The 18,761-nt window shown below is 38.2% G+C and overlaps 1 protein-coding gene across 7 annotated transcripts in view; it reads left to right on the forward strand.

Moving 5' to 3' along the window:
- The window catches only part of LOC137645716 (transformer-2 protein homolog beta-like), a 234,101-nt gene that overhangs the window by 173,246 nt on the left and 42,094 nt on the right, over positions 1-18,761 (forward strand). For 4 of the 7 annotated variants that reach the window (XR_011045339.1, XR_011045338.1, XR_011045340.1 and 1 more), the window contains one exon: positions 15,838-15,913. The exons of the other annotated variants lie outside the window; for them this stretch is intronic. The gene's annotated coding sequence lies outside the window, so the exon portion shown is untranslated. The remainder of the gene's footprint in view (positions 1-15,837; positions 15,914-18,761) is intronic. 7 annotated transcript variants of the gene reach the window in all.

Genomic DNA, 18,761 nt, shown 5'->3' on the forward strand with positions numbered 1-18,761 from the left:
TCAGCAATTTCCTTGCAAGGGAGAGTTGAGCAATGTCTAGGTTTAAGTTTGAGGGTGTGAGATATCACTCCTTACTCCTACCTGGTCAAGTGACAGTGCTTGCTTTCTACTCATTCACCATGATTGCTTTCACCCACCTAAGGGCGAGTCTCCATCATAATGAACAAAAGGTTTGTATTTGTGTAGGAACAAATGACAAATTTGGAAGTAATATTTACTTTTCCTAACCATACAAACCTGAGTTCGTTACTCATACCTATCCCCCAAGAACTCCTGTCTGCAATAAAAAAGTGAGGGATCTCATCGGGCGAGAGTGTAAGCGGGGTGGTCGGTCTACTCCCCACTATCCCTGTTAAATTGCGGAGAGTTGTTGACACATCTCGTAAAAGTTTATGGCTAGATTCCAGCTACGCCGAAAATATATATCCATAGTTAAGAACTCAGGTTTGTATAGTTAGGAAAAATACAAATTACTTCAAAATTCATTTCTCTTTTCTTTGTATACTTACCCTTTTATGTACTGCTCAGCCAGGCTATGCAGTTGTCCAAACTATGTCCATTTCTTGTGATAAAAAGGTACACCTGTAATCAAAAGGAACAGGATTTTGATAAAGTTTTATTTAGTATAAATGAATAAAAAGACTGTCTTTTCCATTGTTTATGTTTGCAAGATAATCGAGACTACCAATATGTTTAACACATCAGCTGATTAAGGGCTGCGACTCGCCCTAGGGTTGAAATTCTCAAATTTCAGTTTAATGCATTTTAGGTTAGTATAATGTCTGTATTTATTATTTCAAATTGTGTTATTAAAGAAGAAATTTCCTCATGGCAAAAATTTCTTTTGTCTATATGTAGGTAAGTGTCAAAATCCTGTATGTATTTCTTTTCCAACTTAGTAACATATTTTTGTATTCTTTTTGAAGAATTGAAGATATGTTTTTCCTAGTTAATTTTTTTATAAAATTTTATCATATTCTCTGACATTTTTAAAATCATACTCTACATTTTCTCAAATATTTACACGGAATAACAAGCAAAAATATTTTTATTTTGCTTATATCATTATCTGCTCGTTTATATGTATATTATTTCTTCATCAGCATTATGCTAGAATATGCATAGTGTCAGAAATGATAACTATAAAAAGCAAAAGTGTGAAATGTATCTGGAAAAAAACCAACAAATATATTGTATCTAATCATAAGTAAACAGCGTCGCTAACCTTGTATAAACGCCGTCACCCATTGCCAGTCGTATATGATTGTCCTATTCATTTGTGTGTACAGTACGTTTATATTCATAATTTATATGCTATGATTTTGCAGAAGTTATAATTACATGAACCAAGAGTGTAAAATATGTCGCAGAAAAAAAAGACAAGAATTTGTTGTTGAGGGTTGTGGTGGCCGATGCGGTAACGTCACTGACTGGTGAACACCAGACTGGTGTCAAGTCCCGCACAAACTCGTTAGTTCCTTTGGTCACTACAACCTCACCATCCTTGTGAGCTAAGGAGGGGGGGTGTTGTTTGGGGAGCCTATAGGTCTATCTGCTGAGTCATCAGCAGCCATTTCCTGGCCCTCCTTGGTCCTAGCTTGGATGAAGAGGGAGCTTGGGCACTGATTATATGTATATGGTCAGTCTCTAGGGCCTTGTCCTGCAGGATATGGCAATGTCACTGTCCCTTGCCTCTGCCATTCATGAGCGGCCTTTAAGCCTTTAAACTAATCTTGTTAAATGAAAAAACAGCCACCCATTGCCAGTCAAATAGATTTGTCCTATTCATTTGTGTGCACATTTATATATTCATAATTTTTGTGTTATGATTATGCTGAAAGATGCATAAAGTGTCAGAAATGATAACTAAATAGGCCAAAACTGTTATATTTGCCCAGAAGACAAAACTGATGATATATTTTCCTCGCTATTCTTGTGTAAATAAAGAAGAGCATTACGTCATGCTAGATATATATTGTCAGCATATGCGATTTTGCATTATTTATTTATGGTTTCGAGTTTTATGTTGCAAAATGCCTTAAATGTCAAAGAAGGTAGTATCGCAAAAAGGCGAATAAAAACTTGAAACACTGTTTGTGGATTAGGAGATCATTCACTTTCCGAAGTGATTTAAAGCTGCTTTTTTTTTTTATAAAGTTAGGGGGAAAAAATAGTCATAGAATTTCCATCATGTTCTCGTTTGATAACGTTAGACGTTCATATGCTCAATTCAATTTTCTATGATAATGCTGGACCACGTACTATGTCAGGTTGCTTGGTAGAACTTGAAAGGAATTATGGTTGCACCATTGCTATAGTAAGTTGTAAAGTTTATGATTATGAAAAAAAACTTTGAGCATAAAAATTTTACCTAACATGAACTTCGTATATAGATATAGAATGTTTAGTATGGGATTTAGGAATATAATTGCTTCAAATATTAAACTTATGATAAACCGAGAGAGAGAGGCATTCCTTGTAAGCTTTGAAACGTAAAGGCTCTGGACAAAATAGGAAATCAAAGAGTAGGAATGTTGAAGGTAACCCAAATTTCCTTGCTGATGCTCACTAAGATAGAGGGAGAGATTTGTACCTGTATGGAAGAGTGTGAGGGGAAGGATTTCAGGGAAGGGATTCACCATATGTGAATATGAAGAATTGTCCTTATGAACCTCATTGGTGATATATTTTTACCGCTAATAATATGTACATAAAAAACTGAATATCAAACTCTCATGTACAACTTTTATAATATAAAATTCTCTTTCCAATGATTTAAAGAAATCCTTCAATAAATAAGAAAGAAGTAGGAGTTTGAACTAAGCCCAAAATAACAGTTTCAAAGACATACTGTGCAATGAGCAAATCCTGATCTATTATGATGAAAGAAACTTCTTCCCATGAGAAAAATAGCAAAAAGCTTAAATTTTCCTTTTTAAAAGAGATATGCAAGGACTCAAAGAGAGAGAATTTTAAACCTGGGTGAAAAGGTTATCAATTTCATCTAGTTTGCTAGGATGCTGCTATGTAGTGGTAGAGCTTGCATCGCTCACTAAATCACAATTGTTTTCAGTTAAAGGTGGTTTGTGTTTCGCCATGCTGTGCTCACATCTGTATTTTTGTGTTCTGCTTATTCTTCTTCCTCTTGCCGAACTTCACTCACTGCAAGGATGGCGACTTGCTATACTCATTACACGGTGAGGCCTCTGTGCATACATGACCTCTCCTGGACCAGCAAACTAAACGAGGATCAACATCAATGCTACTCATTAAAGTACCACAAGTCATCGACAATACTCTAGGGCTTGTCTGCATAACCAGAATGATGACAGCAATCAAACACAGACACTGGAAGAGAAAAATTATTAAGTTCAAAATAAATTTCTGAAATGAAAGCGATTAGTTGACATAATTTTCTGTGTAATGGAGGAAGAAAGTGATAATGTTTCTCAGAAGTAAATTTGCAAACAAAAATTGCACCTCAAATTTTAAATGAGTTGCCTAAAATTTAAGATTTCATGCAAGGACCTTGATGCTGATTAGCCATTGTGTTTGACTTTGCTTACAATCGTACTTTGAGTCAAATATTTAAAGGGGAAATCAGCTTTCAAATTCTCCTTTGGAGTTTCATGTGTTTACAGATCCGTTCAAGCAAGGATGGGTACCTCACCTAGGTCCTCATATGGTATCAGGAACTTGGTCGGAGGAAGACCGACAAGTTTACATTAACAATTTGGAGTTGAAGGCAGCCTGGCTGGCTCTTAAAGAATTTTGCCCTCTTTTCAAAGGACACCTGATGGTATTGAAGAATGACAACACGTCCATAGTGTCCTTTATCAGCGAGCAGGAAAGAACACTGTACCTCCATCTATGTCAAATAGCGATGAGGACTCTCTAAGGGGGTAAAGGCCAACTCAATATCCCTCTTAGCTCAGTTCATTCCTGGGAAGAAAATGGTTGTGGGCAAACTGTGCTATAAGATACAGATCTTTGGGGCAGAAAGTTCTTTATGTCTACAAATAACAACAGAGATCCTGACTTTGTGGGATTTCCTGTTTATAGACCTTTTTGTGAGTTTTGAACACCAAAGATATATATATATATATATATATATATATATATATATATATATATATATATATATATATATATATATATGTCTAGATATATGCATATATATTTTTATTTATATGTTTATATATTACATTATATATATATATATATACAGTGATACCTCGGTACTCGACCATAATCCGTTCGAGATCCGTGTTCGACCTCCGATTTGTTCGAGTACCGAATTTTTTTTCCCCATAAGAAATAATGGTATATATTCTATTCCGTTCCCAAGCACTCGAACAGGCCCAAAATATTAATAAAACGTGTACCTAAACAACAATAATTATCTAAATGTGTATGAAATTGGTCAGAAAATCCTATAAAACAATTTTAAACCATTTACTGTACTAAAATAAAACAATTTTAAACCATTTTCTGTACTGTAGTGAACATACCTTTGAGCAGCGGTTCGATGGCATACAGGGATGGATGTGGAGAGGATGGAAGGGGGAGGTTACTGCTTGGAAGGAGAGTCCCCTTCCATGATGTGGCGGGGTAGTTCTCCTTCAGGAGTTGTTTCTCTCTCCAATGAAAGGGTGGGCAGATCTATTTCAGGGGTTTCTTCTCTTCTTTGTCTCTTCTTTGGAGGAGAAACAGGCTTTGATGTAGCAGCTTTCTTTTCTTTTGTGAAAAACTGGTCTATTGTTAATTGTTTCTTCCTCCTCTGCAGTATTCTTCGAAAATGATACATGACACTATCATTAAACATATGCACTGCCCGGTTTGCTACTGCAATTTCTGGGTGGTATTTTTCAGCAAAAGCCTGCACATCTGCCCACTTGGAACAAATTTCATTGATGAGAGAACTTGGAACATCCTCCCTTACCTCATCCTCTTCTGAAGATTCCTGCTCCACAATCAGATCCTGCTGCTGTTGTTGTTGCAGGTGCAACAATTCCTCCACAGTCAACTCGGTAGAATGGCTTTCTACAAGCTCATCAATATCATCCTTGTCGACCTCAAGCCCCAAACTCCTGCCCATGACAACAATTTCCTCAACGACATCAGTGTCATCAGAAATTACAGGGGTAGCAGTGCTTGGACCCGCCTCTGGTTGGAAACCTTCAAACTCCCTCTCTGTGACACATGATGGCCACAGCTTACGCCAGGCAGAGTTCAATGTCCTATAGGTCACACCTCGCCAAGCTTGGTCAATCATGTTAACAGAGTTGAGGATGCTGAAGTGTTCCTTCCAGAATTCCTTTAGGGTCAACTTCGTGTCACTGGTCACTTCAAAACACTTTCTGAAAAGGGCCTTGGTATAGAGTTTTTTGAAGTTTGAAATGACCTGTTGGTCCATGGGCTGGAGTATGGGAGTAGTATTGGGGGGCAAGAATTTGATTTTGATAAAGCTGTATTCTTCTTTCAAGTCATCCTCGAGACCTGGAGGATGTGCAGGAGCATTGTCCATAACCAGAAGACATTTCATTGGCAAGCTCTTTTCAATGAGGTAAGCCTTAACCTGGGGGGCAAACACTTCGTTTATCCACTCAGTAAAGAATTGTCTTGTGACCCAAGATTTAGTGTTCGAGCGCCACATAACTGGTAGTGCACTTTTACAAATATTATTTCGTTTGAACACCCGGGGGTTGTCCGAGTGGTACACTAACAAGGGTTTGATCTTGCAATCGCCACTTGCATTTGCACACAGCAACAATGTTAGCCTATCTTTCATTGGCTTGTGACCTGGCATCTTCGTCTCGTCCTTGGTAATGTACGTATTGGCTGGCATTTTCTTCCAAAATAACCCAGTCTCATCACAATTAAAGACTTGTTGTGCGATCAAATTTTGTTCATTTATGTACCGATCGAATTCCCCCACGTATTTATCGGCTGCAATTTGATCCGAACTAGCTGCCTCCCCATGCCTAGTAACACGATGAATACCTGTTCTATTACGAAACTTTTCAAACCAACCCCTGCTCGCTTTAAATGTAAATGAATCACTTTCACTGGTACTCGGACTTTTCTTCACTAATTCTTCATAGATATGCAACGCTTTTTCACAAATGAACGCTTCACTAACACTTTCCCCGGCCAACTGTTTTTCTTTAATAAATATTAAAAGCAACTTTTCCATCTCCTCAATCATTTGTGGCCTTTGCTTAGTTACCGCCGTAACTCCCGTTGCAACATTCGCCTTCTTAATCATTTCTTTATGCTTTAAAAACGTAGAAATGGTCGACTTCGCCATTCCGTATTCTACCGCTAAATCGGACACTCGTACACCATTCTCATATTTCGCTATAATTTCCTTCTTCAACTCGATCGTTGTTCGCACTGTTTTCCTCTTCTCCTTCCCCTTAACACTCATTACTTTCTTGGGACTCATTATGAAAGCTAAAAAAGCAATTAAAAGCACTGAAAATCACTAAATCACAACGAATGCTGATCGCGCGTTGTCTGAGTGACGCTCTCGAGAGAACTGATGCTTCCCGAACAAGCGAGAGTGGCCGAGATGGCGCGATCATCACAAAGCCCATGCGGTCGTCACGTGTTCGGCTGGTCGAGTACCGAATTTTTGGTCGAGCACCGCAGCAAAAATTTCTCGAAAATTTTGGTCGAACTCCGAATTGTTCGAGTATAGAGTCGTTCGACTACCGAGGTATCACTGTATATATATATATATATATATATATATATATATATATATATATATATTAGAAAAGTAATATATATATTATATATATATATATTAGAAAAGTAATATATATATATATATATATATATATATATATATATATATATATATATATATATATATATATATATATATTAGAAAAGTAATATATATATATATATATATATATATATATATATATATATATATATATTATATATATATATATATATATATATATATTAGAAAAGTCCAAAGGAAATAATTTAGGACCATTTGCAACACTATAAATATATAAGTGCGTAGAGAGGGCATAGGATAGGTAGAGCAGGAGGATCAGGGATAAGTTGCTAAAATAGCTGTCTGAAGTTTGTGCAAAAAGTTTGGCCTTTATTATAAGAGCATAAAGTCAGAAGATTTTGTTAAATCTTAACTAGAAGTTCTGAAAGATTTTATTCGACCAGTACCAAATATCTTTTCAGGTAAACTTTAAAAGGTTTTGATTACTTTCATTTGTCCAGAACTAAATAATTAAATCATTAAGAAATACAATAAAAATACCAGTGTCCTTTCACTTCAAGCAAACATATCCTCTAAAGTACATTGATTCCCACTAGATATAAACTGAGCATGATTAGCTCCAGAAGGAGAGTTAAGGTGCAGTCACTTAACAGGATGGTTTACCAACTGGAGCAGTGTCATGAAGTTTCAACTCAATTTGGATTTTGTACCTTTAGATTTTTCATCTTTAACTGGTCTGCAAATTATCATTTAGAATGTAAATTTAAATATTTAGATTATCAAAGACAAACCCTTCGGGCCAGCCCTATTCGGGTAAATTTTCTTTATTAATGCAGTGGTCTGGTTAAACTACTTGATTATACAATAATAATCTTCCCACCTAACTATACAACTTCTTAATGTAGTATTGCTCTGATCTTTACCCATTATTTAAAAGCTCTATTAGAAAAAAAAATATATGTAACATGTCAAGGGTAAACTACCTGTACTTTATACAAGTAATACTCCCCATATTGATTGTGATGTACTGTTGTCCCTTTTGCAACACACATTTAACTGTCTCTTGTACAGTATATCTTGCTCAAATTCTCGTCTCCAATTCAAGCAAATTCATGTAGGTGAGCCTCTGTAGGATAAAATTCTATTCCTTTGTCATGTGGAGTTATTTACATAGGGCTGCAACTTGTATACTGTACTCGAATGAATATTGATGGGGACATAGAATTTCTTTCTCTTTTAAAATATTTCCTTAATCATGATTTAATTGAAATTGTGTATCATAAGTAGTAACAAGTTGAAACTTTACTGTAAACATTATGGCTCTAGCACATATGTTTATCATAGTTGGTTATTTTATAGTGTGAGACATACAACATACAGTCGTGTTAAAAAAGCCCTTTTCAGGATTAGGTTTTGATGAAGCTTACCTATGATTCACATGGCTAATGGTCTACAAAGTATGACCTTCTTAACCTTAAAATAAATATCAGAACTTCCTCAATGTCCTCTTCATTTATGGACCATCCAGGACTGTATCATATCACCACTAGTGGAATGAAGCCCCACTCTGCTGTTCGTGAGACATACTCAAGTCCTCCTCCTCATGCAGTTTTTTCCTTAGTAATTGTTGTTTTGTCAGCCTCTACCATTGTAGAGGCAGGTTGGGAAATAGAGCTTACTGTTTAAGTACTAGTGGGAATTTAGACGAAGGGTCTGAAATTGCAGGGCCAAAGTCACAATTTGATATAAAGTATGAAATCATTAATTTTATGCAATTTTAATTTGAATATCTGATTCCACTCCTGCAATTTTGTTATTCGGTGAAATATCCTTCTTATCTACTCCTTTATTGGTTACAAATATTTCTACTACCCTAACATATTCAATTATATTGCCTAGTGTAACTTTTCTGATGATGTGTTGTTAGGTAATAAATGTAATATTATTTAAATTAGTCCGCAACTCCCGCTTGGTCAGGTTGCTATGGTCGGCATTAGAAAGAAATGGCAATGTTTTAGGATAAAAACGGATTTATTTATATTGATGACAAGTCACTGCCCATAACTCTTGTGCCATGTCAGTCTAGCTATTGATTTGACCTCAGTGTCCACAGCAGGCCCTATAAAGCCTTTTCATATTCAAAGTTAAAGGCTGCCTTTCTGTAATAGCCTTTATTTTGGGGCCTGGTCCATACCCTTTCAAACTCTCCAAGATCAAACTTTGTCTCTGATGTGCAGCTCAGAAGCAAGAGCCTATGCCAGCATATGTACGGGCTAAATCTGCAACCAACTATATTAAGGAAGTGTAAATTTAAGAAAATCAAATCTTTCAGAACAAATTTTGGTTCCATATTTTTATGAAACTTTCCTGATATTCATTATGCATCTTTCTCGTTTAATATCAGCTTATACCATAAAATGATTTTTTTTCTTCTTTCCTTTCAATATGCCTAGGTCTCAAGTACACTATTGAGATAATCTGACAATTATTGGTAGTAGCCTCTGATTAGGAACACTGTAGTCCCTTTGTCTTTTCAGTCTTATCGTCAACCAGGCATTAAATTGTATCGATGTGTACCACCTTCAGATTAGATGATTTTCGTGATTCAGGTTATTAGTGATAATAAGGAGATGTCTCCTGGATTTTTTAGCATTTCCTGTGAGAGTTGTTTAAGGGCATTATTACTGGGAGATCAATGATCCTCATTCTCTGTCTTGTGCCAAAATATTGTAATTTAGATAATTGTTGTGAAGAATGTAATTGCTTACTATTCCTCTTATGTAGATGTATCTTCAGATGGTAGCTAACTGTGGTAAGAACTGAACGTAAAATGAAAATAAAGTTGTTTGGGAAATCCAAGGAAAACTAGTCTAGTTGATTATGGTGAGGAGGAGGATCATCATAATGCTTTTAACTACCAATGTGTTTTCAAGTTTTAATAGTAGTGAGCATAGTATTACCTCATTTGTGGGAGCTTAAGGAGACCAGTTATTCTTTGGGCAAAGTCAGTGTATACTAGCCTAACCTGCCCTGTTTTGAACCCTATGCTAATTCAAGTTTTGCCAAGCAGTTCTAGTGCTCCATTCAGTAAGGGTTCTGGGGTTATTCATTGCGGACAAAGTCGATTGCCTGAAGATGAGCCTCACACTCAAGTTACTTCAGGCCATTCTATTGCGAAACCCTCACTTTTCTGTGCTCAGGCTTGCTTTTTACTATACTGGCTTTTGAAAGGTACACTAGATCCTAATATCCCTCGACTCATTGAAGTTGGCTCTTTACGTTCAACCACTATATATCTGTTAATTGTGTGAAATGTCACATGGTTCCTGTGAAAAAGGAAATTAATTTTTAAATAAATCTTTTAAAATCTTTTAAAGCTTCAGAAAAAGCTGAATGGTTGAATCATATTTTGGATGACAATAAGCCTGGTTTAATGTAGGCTCACACACTAGTACATCTTGACTTTTCCTCAGCACCATTATTATAAGTGCTAGTACCTCTACTGTCGATGGAAGTCCCTTGCTTAATGCTGGCAGAAATGTATCTGTTTGAAGTAAACTAAAGGGAGTCTGTTGTTATCATTTTAGAGGATTTTCTAGGTCAGCAAGACAAAAATTAGGATAATACAGGGGCCTCGATATAGCAGATTCGGTCATTCACAATGGAGAAAACCGTATAACATGTTCAATAAAAAGTCACATTTTTGTGATAAGTACTCTTGTGGCCCGACGTTTTCAAACCGACCGCGCAAAACAGAATGGCCCAACTTCATAGCTAACACATGTAAACTATTCAGTGCTAAACTATTTGTACAATATAGTAACTGCATAGCATTTTCCTTTATTACAAGCGGTTGTATTTCATCTGAGAATAATGCTCCCTGTTGAGTAGAGACTTTCTACAGGTAGTGTCCCTTATTGACTATTTGAGATTAGAATGTAAATTTGTTCTTTGTCCAAGGGCAGTGTCCTTTTTGGTTGAAGGTTTGAGTTCAGAAACTCACCAAGTTTTGATCCAAATCTTATATAAACCTTGAAGATAAGGTTGTAGACATCAGGATTAAACTTACAAATCTTAATTTATAATTTTTACAAGGAATTTGTTTTTGGAAAGAATTTTAGATAGTTCAATAATGTACCAATTGGAGGTTAGTTATTTTAGAGAAAGCAGATTTTCTTATCAAGATTACTGGCCCTCTAGGTCGTACAGTGGCCTTCTGAAATTTTTAATCCAATTAATTTGTAGATTATTCTTTACAATGTTAGAAATATAATTAGAAAAATAATATACAGCCCTATATTACAATTTTTTAAGGGGAGCCTTTGAAAAAAAAATTTCTATTAATTTTTTTTTTCCATGAATCAGTTTGAACCTTTAAGAATGGAATGATTTATATATAGCAGAAATGCCAGTATTTCAATAATAACTCCTCCATAACTATTGCTACCTAGGAGCTGAAATTAATGTGGTTGACAGTTATGTATTAGAATGAAGTAATATAGCATTTTTTTTCTCTTACTTTTCTACAATATTTTTTATTTTTTTTTTAAATCTTTAATTTCTTGGGAAAATTAATCACAACCTTTTTTGGAAACAAAATAAGAAAAACTATATAGTTAATGAGACAATTTATTTAGCATACATTTGCTTTTTGGTGACAGGAGGATAAATGTGAGAGGTAAGAGAGCGTGCTAGAAATAGGAATGAATGACGAGTGATTGTGATGCAGTTCCGGTAGGCCATGCTGCTTCCTCCGGTGCCTTGGATGACCACGGAGGTAGCAGTAGTAGGGGATTCAGTGTTATGAAGATTCATCTGTGGTGGATAACGGGGGAGGGTGGGCTGTGGCACCCTAGCAGTACCAGCCGAACTCGGTTGAGTCCCTTGTCAGGCTGAGAGTAATGTAGAGAGAAGAGGTCCCCTTTTTTGTTTCATTGTTTGATGTTGGCTATCCCCAAAATTGGGGGAAGTGCCTTGGTATATGTATGTATGTATAATTTAAATAGGTTAATTTGTTAGGTCTGTGTTTCCATTTGAAGGTCAATAAGTATAGTTTTGAGAAATCAGCCTCCAAAGTTTTAGGATGATATTTTTTGCTTGAGTTTTGAGAAATCAGCCTCCAAAGTTTTAGGATGATATTTTTTGCTTGTTTTTCCATATTGCTTGTTTTACATTTTAAGGGTTTTATGACAAATTTAATATGTTAAATCATATTTGTGTCAGTTGTATTGTTACTATATGTGAATTTTTAAGTATTAGATCACAAAGAGGAGTTGTTGATGGGCAGCATAGTGAGTATAGGAATGTGATATCTGGTGTTCCTCAGGGTATTGTTCTTGGCCCATTACTTTTCATACTATATACAAATGACGTGGCCAAGAAAACAAGATTGTTGCATGTGCAGATTATGCTACTCTCTTTGCATCAATTCTATCTCATGAATGTAGATCTGAGGTTGCTGAATCCCTTAATAGATATCTAGCTAAAATTAGTGCATGATGCAAATTATGGGGTATGAAGTTGAATCCTAACAAAGCTCAAAGTATGATTGTAAGTAGGTCAAGGACGTGGTTACCCTCTCTTCTCTCTTCTTGTCCTAGTTTCTTTTTTACCTTCATCTTCTTTCTTTTTCCTAGGGAAAGCAGATGTTGCATACATTTTCTTGGTCTTAGCATTATTTCCTATGAACAAAGATGTATTCAAACCCAAGAGAAATAAAATAAATACCTGCGAAAGGAAAAGATATTCAAAACACAGGGACGATTGGAATTATATGCCTTGAAACGTCAAGTTCTGAGCTGCTACTGGCAGTTAATTATATAATTCCTTCACTTATGCACCTGTACGCTATTGTCGAAACATAGTGTTGCCATATACTGCAATTAGATATTCTTTTTTGTGTAGCTAAATTGAAATTACTACCGATAAACTGAAGTTACCGTTACATTTTACGAAAAAAGGCAATGTTCTCAATGATAGTAGGTATATGTTTTGGTTTTATATCCAAAACTATTGCAAATTTTTCTAAAATGATTTTCTGAGAATATAGACAAAAAGTGTGAGTATATATGTGAAATATCACGGAAATTTTTATTTTTTTTTTAAATGCTCCTATTAAAATTTAGTGCTATTTACTAGAATTCTAGTTGGGTTCATAGAGATAATCAGAATTTTAATATTTTTTTTTTATTTCTATACTGTACTCACCTGATATTCATATATATATGTCTACCTGCTCCTCACTGGTTTATGTCATGGAATGGTTACTACTTTTGACTTCTAAACTGAAGAATGGGAAACTCTTAGCATGCAACTTACCATTAATTGTTAGGTTATTTCCTTACTTAAGGGGCCATGTATCTTTTTGAAAGGAAACAAATTTTTTTTTTTTCTCCAAAAAAGGGGCCCAAACATTAATAAACTGAGCCTTAGGAAAAACAATATGGACATCAGGTGAGTATAGAAATAAAATGTTATTAAAATTCAATTTTAGATCTTAACTTATTTAAAGTCCTTTGTGGTTCTTAGAAGGTCAGTGAGCCTTTGCTTGTAGGAGGCAAGTCTGCTGGGTAGTCTTAATTCTTTAACTACTTTAGATCCTTCTGCGGGTAAACCTTTGCTGTTCTCCATATATAGTCGCTCTATTAGACATACTTTACTGTTTACAGTAGATTGCGATGTAGAAGATAGAGTAGGTAACCTGGGTTCTTATGTTCCTCCTCTCGCTATAGTAATCACCTTTAAGCAACATGATTTTTGCTTAGGGAGATGGTTTCAGATGTTCTTAAATTTTTATTTAATCTAATCTTTATATTTTTCTCATTGGCAATGTATCAGATAGAACTGGGAGATCAAAGAGACTGGCATGTTACCATTTAACGCTAGAATGTTTCATCCTTAACAGGGACGTGTTTACAATATTAAAGAGAAATAAAATGGGATAGTTTTAGAATTTCATGGGAAAGGTCAATTACATTTTCCATTTAAGGGCATTTAATATTTGGAGATGACGATAACTTTAGTCCCTTTTTAGGCTTTTTCCATCTAAGGAGTAATTTTTTTAAAAGTAATTTGCAGTTTAAAATGATGAATCCTCTTTCGTTACACACATGGATAAGACTCGTCACACGTGTGTGTGGAAAATGCAAACCACCTTCACTCCCCACTACCTGGATGACGTAACCCACAGGACCCTAGATACGTTTACGTTTAATCTAGGAGCTGTGGTGGCTGCTCAGCAAGTGGTTTAGCTACCTTAGTTCCCTTGCAGGATTAGTAACAGTCAGTAAGTCACTGATTGAGTTTCCACTCACCATGGTTGCATGGGCCATCAACTCTTTGGCATTGACAGGCTAAGGGTTCACGAGGTATCAGGATATTCTTCCCACACTTGATCCAATCCAGATTTGTACCCCAGGGGCATGGTTTCCAGGTAATTGGATTAAGATTTCCACCCACCTTGAGGTGAGTCTCCTAGGTAAAGAGTGAAGGTTTGTATTTTGGAAGGAACAAATAAACAATTTAGAGGTAATTTGTATTTTTTCTGACTATACAACCTTGAAGTTCATTAGACATACTTGTCCCACCATCACCTTCCCCCTAGAAGTTTTGCTTACAATCAAAAGTGAAGAGTGGTCACGTTGAGTGTGTGAGCAGGGTGATAGGTAAAACCCCCAGTAACTAAGATAGGTTCCTTCGCACCTTGCAAAAAAGTTTTTATGGCCAGACCAGCTTCATGCTGAATCATGTCTACTTGGTAAAGAACTCCAGTCTGTATAGTTGGGAAAAATACAAATTACTTCCAAATTTGTCTTATGTTGTTGATTCCTAACAAGTTGTATGACCAAAAACAGGCAATGTTTACTTTTTAATTCATTCTATGAAGAATGCAAGTATGTAATGTTATTGGAATTAAGAAGTTTGATGTTTTTTAAAGTTGTAAATATTAATTATTGCCACTTTCCATCACCGAAGAAGTGTGGTAGTCACCCAGATGACTGGTAAGCTTCATTGAAATGAACAGAAGACCTCTCCATACTCTCCCAATTTGGGACTAATGCTGTCAATTCACCACAAGCAGTGCTCTGTAGACATTACTTGAAAGGTCTTTTGGTGTCATTTTGTCTTCTAGCTACGTTCACTTTTTAAACCTATTGTACTGTACCTCTTTTTTTTTTTTTTTCCTTTCTTCCATCTTGGTGTTCAACCTCTCTTAGTTCATGGTATAGTTGCAAAGTTTTGCCTAACTCTTACTTAGATGTGAAATTTCTTCCCAGACCCCAGTTCTACTTAGGTGTGGAATGGCTTCCTAGGCCCTGGTGCCAAGCCTTGAAGCCCAAATTCATAAATCCAATACCCTTCCTTCCCTCTAGGAGTAATGTGTCAGATTTGAGGTACTGGTCTTTTAACAGGTTTGATAGTATGAGGACGAGGGCTCTTGTGGGTGATTTCATGCACCTCGGTATGAATCACGATACTGTGCTGAATGGTCCTTGGAGGGTAGATATACTGTACAATGATTGAGTTAGAAATTTATATTTTTATTTTAGGGCCGAGAAGCTCACCTATTGTAGATGTTAACCATGTGATTCAAAAATATTTATCAAAACCAATTTTATTGATATTTTTTTAGATAATCTATGTTACAAATTATACAGCTAGAGAAGCATACAGCATTGATAGTATCCATAATTAGCTGCATTATGGGTTTTACTATTTAAACCTTGTTGAACAGGAATAACTTGAAGGAATGGAATATTTTGATTTCTCTTCAGGCAATAGATAAGGTAAAATTCTTATAAATCTTTAGAGCCTAACTCCCATTATTGTCAGTTTTGATTTAACTTTTGCCACATTCCTATTTACAAGCTTAATTTCTATCTTAGCAACCTTATGATTGGTTTTCCATGTCTAGAACCTCATAGAATATTAAACCTTTGTATTATGTTCATATAAATAAACTATCATGACTGACCTCGATAAAATTCCAAACATTGCTCTCAAGTTTCTCCCCTGATCTCATCATTTCATTATGTACCCAGTCTCAACACATTTTATTAATGTAAAAACTTTTATTTCAGCTGTTTGTAATTGGCTCTAGTTTTTGATGCAAGAGTACAGGACATATGGTCAAAAGACAGGATTGATCTTATAGAGGTACATATTATTGTTTTTGCCTTCCATGGTATATTCCTGTCTTCTCATTATTGGATGTAGCAGGTGAAGGTTATTATTTGAATATATAGGTGGTTTTCAGTTCAGTATCTTTATCACCACCAAACATCCCCAAGTATCTGAAATCCTTTTTCTTTGCTGATTTCCATCCTGTTTTGATGCCAAGATGTCATTTCACTCTTGCAAGGTATTATGAAGGACATTTTCTTGCTATTTTTGCATGAGCATATGCAAAAAATATAGTAAGCTTGGGGCTTTCCAAATAAGATTTTAACGCCTAACATTTACTTGATTTGAAGATTACTTAGTAAGATTAATGCGGTAGTATGAGCTCTTTTTATTACCATTTAGTAGTTTAAAAAGACCACTGTGTCACATTTTGAGAGACTTACGGCTCTCCCTAAGGATTTGGTCTTAAGGAGAACTGAAAAGTTGAGCAAAATAGATGAAATTCAAGACATTGCACATCTAGAAGGGGAAAGACCAAACAAAATGAATGAAAGCAGCATGTCAAAGAGGCGAGTTTTGACCTCCATTGCTCATACATTAAGAAATAAGAAATTCTTTGCTCTGCATTCAGTATATAGGTAGGTGTTGCAAATTTCTCCCAATTTTTCAGGCATATCAAATATTTTTCACATGTACAGTAATATAAATCATTCCTAGCTTTTTCATTCCTTTTTTTAGGATTAAAGATAATATTAAAGGTTCATCATCTTTAATGTTTAAAGCTGTTTGTTCCAACACGAATACTTACCTCGAACTACTTTCTTAGGAGTTACCTGTAATCTCCTCTGTACTGACCAGAGTTTTGTGTAGTATACCCTAAACCCGTTTTCTATGGAGGGCTAACCCGGGAGTAAGAGAACGTGCCCCGAGGGTAGCCTTTGCGCTAGGTTGAGGTCCGCTTGGGTCGTGAGCGCCAGTAAGTTCTCTGGTCGCGACGTGATACCACGTCGCTCTCGTCTCTCGACCTTTTGTGTCCGCCTCGTGTGTCCCGCGTGTTTACCGCGTGGTAACTTTGTGCTTATCCCTTGTGTTCCTGTGCGTTCACTACCCTTCCTTGTGCTTCCCAAGTGTATCCCTTTGATTCCCTGCGTTCCTGTGTCTTGTGATTGTGCGCTATGGAGCAAATCCGCCGTTGTCCTGGGCCTAGAGCCGGAAAATCGTGTGGAGCGTTCCTCTCCAAACCTGAAGTGGATCCTCACTCCCTTTGCTCTTCCTGTAGGGGCAAGATGTGCTCTCCTTCGGATACGTGCTTTGAGTGTGTTGGTTGGAGTGAGATTCAGTGGGTGCGATCCGGCACAAAGAAAAAGAAGTCGTCGAAACGTTCGCCCAGAAAATCTAGCGTATCTTCGCCGCTACCGTCATCCAGTGGACGGTCCGACGGGGCTTCTGTCTCTCCTTCCCCTACCCAGAGTAGGGGACGAGGTAAGTCCGTTGCGGGGAAAGAGCCGGGGGTTCTTCCCCAGGAGTCTGGTGTGTGTGAAGTGGGAGCTGCGGGGCCTTCTCGGGCTAGTGGGGAGCCTGGTAGTGCTGTGTCGGGGGGTTCTGGAGACTCGGCCCTTGTGCTTGGGGGGCACGTTTCCTCCGATGACCCCTTATGGTGTAGTAATGTTGTTCCTGTTTCTTCGCCCCCTTCGTGGGCCTGTGTTTTAGGTTCTTCGGCAGGCGGCGACACCCAGGGTAAGTTAGATTCCACAGTAAGTGATTCCTTCGGGTGGAAGCTCCCTAAAACGCCAGGTAGGTCCCCTATGCGGATGGAAGAGGGCCTGGATACTTGGTTCCCTAGTGTTGGGCGCCAACCCTCATTCCCAGCTCCTCTGACGACGGTTCCAGAAACCTTCCTGCAACCCTCTACCTCGGGTACGCAACGAGTCGCAAAGCCCTCCGCGGCCCCGCTTCTGCCCGCCGTGCGGGTGGTGCGGTGTCAATCGGGCTCTTCGGATGGTGGGGCGTCATTCTCTTCAGAAGAAGAAGCCAGGAGGAGACATCGGCGCCGGAGGGAGCGGTCCAGGAGCAGGCGTTCCCGCTCAAGATCCCGTTCGAGGTTCAGCAGGAGACGGTCCCGCTCTCCACGGAGGAAACACAGGAGGAGTAGGTCCCCCGATGGTGATTGGGTATTCGTTCCCCGTAAGTCAGAGTTACAGTGTTCCCCAGACCGGCGATCCAGGGATTTCTCGCCACGGAAACCATCCTCCAGACGTAGGTATGACCCTCGCTGGGAGAAATGCGAGAAGGCCTCTGCAGGCAGGCGTAAGACCGCGAAGCTTCCGGTTCACCCCGCCCAGCGGGGGGAACCGTGCTGCCGCAGGGAGAAATGCGAGAAGGCCTCTGCAGGCAGGCGTAAGACCGCGAAGCTTCCGGTTCACCCCGCCCAGCGGGGGTAACCGTGCTTCCTTACGGGCAGCCTGGCCGAATCAGCCCATCTGGTGCGGCCCTCGGACTTTAAGGAACGGTTCCCGCCGTCGGGTCAGCCCACGGGATCCGCGTCCTCGTCCCCCAGAGAGCATGATCGGACGGTAGTCCTCGCCGGCTCGGCGATGCCAGATCTAACCCCCCTACCTGGTACGGAGGTCTCCGCCGGGGAAGACCAGTACCTCCGCAGGGGAGGGCCTGTTGTGCCAGAACCAAGGCGCCCGGTGGGAGTGCCCGGTGACCCGGCTCCCCGGGATCAGGTCGAGGGTTCGGCCGACGGTAGGGAAGGTTCCCCGACCGAGGACTCGGCCTATCGGAAAGTTATAAGCCTGATCAGGAGGCATCACAGAATTGAAGAGCCAGTTGCTACCGATGAGGACTACTGGAGGTCCAGCCTTACCCGTTTGATGCA

This window comes from Palaemon carinicauda, chromosome 8 (genome assembly GCF_036898095.1).
Source record: "Palaemon carinicauda isolate YSFRI2023 chromosome 8, ASM3689809v2, whole genome shotgun sequence".
NCBI lineage: Eukaryota > Metazoa > Arthropoda > Malacostraca > Decapoda > Palaemonidae > Palaemon > Palaemon carinicauda.